A 6,510-nucleotide genomic window follows, 5' to 3' on the forward strand; every position below is an offset into this window, starting at 1 on the left:
TCTCTCTCTCTCCCCGTATTATAGTGCAAGAATTGCTCGATGGAATTCTTCGATTGAGGCGAACACGAGGACAGATAATCGCATTATTCTGTAGATTTTTTTGCAAAAAACAGAAATGAGCAAATATTGGATCTTTTCAATCTTGCAATTCGTGAATGAATGCACCGCTTTACCGCACACACACACACACACACACACACACACATATATATATATTATTCTCCAGTCCTGTTGCATTTAATTAAATGGAGAGACAGCCCTTGAGATGTGAAAATGAATAACCATATAATCGATTAAAGGAAGTAGAGAAACCCTCAGCCCCATCGCCAGGATCAGAAAGGAATGTCCATTTAATCCATTGTCGCAAACATTGTTCAACCACCTGTTTCTACTGTGGCTGTGATGACCATTCCCCTATTCGTGGCTATAGAATTGGTTCAGAAAGGGTTGAGGAATCATCTCCGCTATTTTCCTCCCACAGGTTTATATAAGTGCTTTCTAAGACCTGAAGTCTCATTGGTTTCAGGTCAGGGCTGCAGTGCTCTCTGCTGGGCATACAGACCCTGCAATACTCAGGGAGCAACACGTTGTAGATTCGCCCAAACGTCTGAGTGTTTTAATTACTCATCAACAGAGCCATTCAGACTAATTTGGTGTTGTAATTACCCATCAGAAGACTCATCGGATGAAGAAGCATTTCATTCCGGCTTTATAATTTTCTTCGGTTCAGCGCCAACAAGACCGATGCTCTCCCTATTGGCTCCTGTCAGCGCCTCCTCACCTCGGGCGCTGACAGTATCGCCATCCATGGCTGCACACTCCGCCTTGCTAAGCCAGTCCGCAACCTTGGGATCTTTTTTGACACTCAACTATCCTTTCTACCCCACATCCGTGTCCTGACCTGCTCTGCCTTCCCCACCTCCGCAACGTCGCCCGGCTCCAACACTGTCTCACACCGCAGGCCGCCAAAACTCTCATACACGCTTTCATTATATCGAGGCTCGACTATGCAAACTCATTGCTTGCCGGCCTTCCCAACTCCTCCCTCCATAGGCTGCAGATCATCCAGAACTCTGCAGCCCATGGCCTCTCCCGCACGAGGCTCCATGACCCTATCACCCCCATCCTCACTCGACTCCACTGGCTTCCCATCACACAGAGGATATAGTTCAAGATCCTGTTCCTCATCTTCAAAGCCCTCCATGGTCTTGCTCCCCCCTACCTCTGCGACCTCCTAACGCCCTACCATCCTGCTCGCTCCCTCCACTCAGTGGGCTCCAGCCTGCTTCACGTCCCCCGCCTCGCTCGCCCCACTATTGGCGGGTGGGCTCTCTGCCACTCTGCCCCCATCCTCTGAAACTCCATTCCGCAGTCCCTCTGTCTTGCCCCCTCCCTTGCTTCCTTAAAGACCCTCCTCTTTGACCATGCTTGGGATGTCCTCCCGACGTGAAAGGCGTTTTACAAATGTAATTTTGTTGTTGTTGTATAAGAGAGTATAAAAGAGAAGAGGTGATGTTGAATTTATACAAAACCTTGATTAGACCACAGTTGAAGTATTGTCTCCAATTCTGGTCTCCACACTACAAAATGGATACAGCAGTGATGGAAATAGTACAATGTAAGTTTACAAAAATGATACCAGAGCTGACAGGTTACCTCTATCAGGATAGACTTGATAGGTTAGGCCTTTTATCGCTAGAGATTAGATGTTTATGCGGGGAGTTAATAGAAATGTTTAAAATTATAAAAAGGTTTGATGATAAGGTTAATATCAATAGGTTTCCACTGGTTGGGGAGTCTGTAACAAGGGGGACACAAATATAAGATAGTGATAGGGATCTGAAGAGAATTTAGGAGAAACTACTTCACTCAGAAGGTAGTGAGATTGTGGAACTCACTGCCTGAAGTGATGGTTGAATCAGATAGTATAGATGCATTCAAGAGGAATCTAGATATACATATGAAGATGAGGAGAAGGGTATGGGAGGCAATAAGGAATGGGTGGAGAACCAGGTAGAGTTTAAACACTAGCACGGAATAGTTGGGGTGAGTAATTTGTTTCTATTCTGTACATTCTTTGTAAATCTGTTTTTCTTCTCATTCTTTCATAGAGAGGATTTCAATCTTATCTTTATAATCTGCTCACTCATAGAGTAGCCCCTGAATTTCTCTCTCTTTCTCTCCATCACACACACACATACACACATTCACGTGGATTGAATATTGAAGGCATTAAACCGGTGACAAAACAGAAAAGTTGAGTGATAGCAATAATTCATTTCCTGTCCTGCAAGTACAGAGCGTTCCGGAAATGGTGCATAAACTGGTGTCCAGCAATCTCCAGATACCATTTAGAATAGTGTGGCAGTTCTGGTCACCTTACTACAGGAAGGATACTGCAGCATTGGTGAGAGTAGGGTAGATTTACAGGAATATTACCACAGATGAGAGGATATAGTTATCAAGAAAGATTGGATTGGTTGGAGCTTTTCTCTCTGGAGATGAGATAATGAGAGGAAACATGATAGAAGGTTTGCTTTTTCAACTTGTTAGTGAGTCTAAAACAAGGTAGCATAAATATGATAGCCACTGCTAGATCTGAAAGAGAGTTTAGGAGGAACATCTTTACACAGAGGGTAGTGAGAGAGAGGAATTCATTGCTGCAATCTGTGGTTGAAGCAAAAAAAATCAGTATTTAAGAGGAAATGCCTTTCAAGTAGCATAATGTCTCAGAGCGCTTTACAAAGACAGGATCGGATACCAAGCAAGGGGAATGTCACCATAGGCGTAATTCAAGAGGTAGGTTTTAAGATGGAACTTAAGGACAGGCAGAGACATCTATATTCGGTAGTAAAAATTGATGGATAAATTGATACAGAAAGTTCAGTCACTGAAAAAGGGTAAATACCCTCATGTGGCATGAAATGAAATGTGAAAGGTTACAGACCTCACTGCTGATCTGTACTGAGATAGCTGATCTCTGCAGGTAGTGCCCGGGTGGGCGTGGGGGAGGGGGCTGGAATCAGGACAAGCTCAGTTCTAAATCAGATTTAGTGAGTGGTTATTAATATGAATTCTTATTTGAATTACTTGTACTTTAAGCTGTTTACAAGGGGTTCAGAATAAATGTCAGTCTTGATAAATGTTGTCTGTTCAACAGTATATACCACCTCCATTGGATGCACAGTATGCATAGGATATGTGTATTGCAATGTGACTATTCATACCCTTGCAGTAGCCTGAATATCATGTCAAAAGCTGTAATGCATATATAGTACTTCATTATGCCATTAGCAAAATATGCAATATTCATAAACACAGGTAACAGGGAAGATTTGTGGTTAAGAAAGAAGATGTAATTAAGCATCCACAAGCAAGATAAACCTACTGTTACAAACCAAACTGGGACACCACTATAACTGCCTGTGTGCAGATTAAGAGAAAGCATTGATATATACCATGAATCCTGCAGAGTGAAATTAAATGTCCTAACTGATTTCTGCTAGAGTTCCATAAATATAATTAGCAGTCTCACCATAGTACAGCCTAGGCACATCATAGTACATCATCATTAATTTGGACCCCTTACCCCTTTTTAATTTATCTTGACGTCTCAAAAGCCTTCATAGTATTCTGTAAAGTGTAGTGAGTGTTCGTTTTGTAGGCAAATACACAGCCAATTTGCCCACAGCAACGTCCCAGAAACAACTAAGAAGTGAATGACGCATTTGTCTACAAATCACACAGATTACAAATTACAAAGCTTTCCTGTGAAAAGCTTTGAGGCATGCTCCTGACATGAAAGGTGCTACATCAAAGGTAAAGATTAGCAGCAAATTAGGGAGTATGGTAAACAGTGTGGACAAAGGCAGAATTCACAACAATAGGTTTTAGCTTCTTTTTTCCTGTATTGCTAGTCACTGTCATAACTACAGTCCAGTCACTGCTTAACTGCCTTCATGGCTATCATGAATATTTTAGCTATGAATGCCTATAATAATGTACACGAGGATGCAGATAGGTTAGAGGAGTTGGCTGATAAATGCCAATTGGAATTCATTATGGAGAAAACACGTTAAAGAAAGAAAATATAAGTTAACTGGTAATATCAGAAGGGGCAGAGAGACATGCATACATCTTTAATGGTGGATGTGCAAGTGAATAAGTCCATAAAAAAGCTAATCCAGGCTTTATATATGTGGTTATTCAATACACGAGCAAGCAGACAATATTAAACTTGCACACGACATTGTAGATGGAAGACAACATTCAGTTGTGGCCAACCCCTTATAGAAAGGACATCACAGTCATGGAGAAAATACAGCTGAACATTGAGAGGAGCCTTTTTAACCTCAGACCACATTAGATCCTGCTAAGTTTGACCATAATTTTAAAATAGTGTCTCCATTATTTAAACCTCCAGCTGCTCACTCCCTCCCCCACCCATCAGGACTGCCAGCCACTTACCCTCCCACATCAATTCAACTCAATGTGCTCTTAGTGATACTCAGCGTTACCACTGTTCTGCGTACCCCATGAATGTTATCAGGATCAGGGAGAGTAAGAGCATCAATTTTGCAGGGATCATAGAATGCTGCATGGAATCATGGTAGTGCGAAGAGGGGTGGGGGGTGGACCATTCTGTAAATCACTCCTGAATTGAACAACGTTTTACCAACTGGGCGATGATTGCAAATGCAAAGCTGTCCTTTGTGGTGCTGATGCTTGTGGACCAATTACAATGATAATGTTGAAAGCATTAGACTGGCATCTTGAAAGCAATACTAGGACTAATGCTTGGTTATTATAACAAAGACACATTGCAATGAGCCTCAGGTGCCAGTCCTTGCTATCTCTGACATCTCAGCTACCAGTCAATCTAGACAACTTACAGGTCAGCCCCGCAGTGTTGAGGCAAGCAGAGCCACATATTGGCATTAGTTTCCACATTGCATTATGCACCAGGGTGATAGTGGGACAGTTAAATATATCAAATTGTTACATAGCAATAGAAAGCAGTGAAGTCAGGACAAAGAGGAAAAAAACTTTAACTAACCTCAAATATTGCCATTATTTATTATGATAAAATGTAACATATTGTTATGTCTCATTGTTCACAGAAACACAGGTTACGTGGGCCACGGGAAGAATTGAATAAACATTGTGTAACTAACGGTCAGGGATGGCACAGTGACATTGCACCCAGGCACTGACCTCAGTTGGTATGCTGCATGTCAAAGATGGATTCATGGCCTGTCAATTGCCTTCAACATACCTGGGTGAAGGGTTACAGGCATTGTGGATTCCAAGATTCCCCCAGAAACTGGGGAAGTCCTGGGTTGTTGGAGTTCCTCGTGTTGGCTGTGTTCTGCAGTGTAATGGCCCTGTGTGATTGGATATCCACTGCACCATGGCTTCTAATGGTATTACTGGGCAGCACAGCATCAGTGCATTCATCTGGCAACAATTCATTGCCGCTCAAATTGAAATATGTTTAAATAAATTACGGGGAATAATACAATATGTGATGTTATCCCCCAGTGATATTATCACAGTGACAAAACAGTTAGTCAGAAGGAATGGAGAGTAAGTACACTATTAACATGGAGGGGACTCACCCAAACCAACACTAAGTACTGAATGCTGTTGACCACATCTCGATTGATGTGATATCACATAACAGTTTCTGCTTCTTCAGGGATTCTTCTCTTCAATCAGCTCTTTCACTTGCTGTAAGAACTATCTACACACTATTGTCTATACTATATATAGCAATTGCTTACATAGTAGTACAGCATATTCTTGTACATAGCATTTGTGCTCATCCTGTTTCTTATAAGTCTGTAACAGCAATATTTTCATTCTCCAAAAGAGACTGAGAACCGAGCAATAGATTATGTGATAACATACTAATTCAAATTATTTCGGACAGGCAGGCTACAACAACAACAACAAAATTACATTTATAGAGCGCCTTTCACATTAGGAGGACGTCCCAAAGCACTGAACAGTCAGATGTTGGAGCCTGAGCATGGGGGAGGGGTGGTGTAGGGGTGAGGGAAGGCAGAGAGCTGGGAGGACGACCAAAGGCACGATCGAAGAGAAGGGTCTTGAGACCGGCCTTGAAGGAGGCAAGGGAGGAAGTGAGGCGAAGGGACCATGGGATGCAGTTCCAGAGTGTGGGAGCAGAGAGGCTGAAAGCCCGGCCACCGATGGTAGGGCGGGTCGGGCGGGAGACATGGTGCAGGCCGGAGCCCGCTGAATGGAGGGAGCGGGCAGGTTGGTAGGGAGTCGGCAGGTCAGAGAGGTAGGAGGGGGCAAGTCCATGGATGGCCTTGAAAGTGAGGACGAGGATCTTGAACTTGATCCTCTGGGGAATGGGGAGCCAGTGGAGTCGGGCGAGGGTGGGAATGATGGGGTCACGGAGCCTGGTGCGTGAAAGTACACGAGCTGCAGAGTTTTGGATGATCTGCAGCTTGTGAAGGGAAGAGTTGGGAAGGCCGATGAGGA

This window comes from Callorhinchus milii, unplaced genomic scaffold (assembly GCF_018977255.1).
Source record: "Callorhinchus milii isolate IMCB2004 unplaced genomic scaffold, IMCB_Cmil_1.0 Scaffold2, whole genome shotgun sequence".
NCBI classification, from domain to species: Eukaryota; Metazoa; Chordata; class Chondrichthyes; order Chimaeriformes; family Callorhinchidae; genus Callorhinchus; species Callorhinchus milii.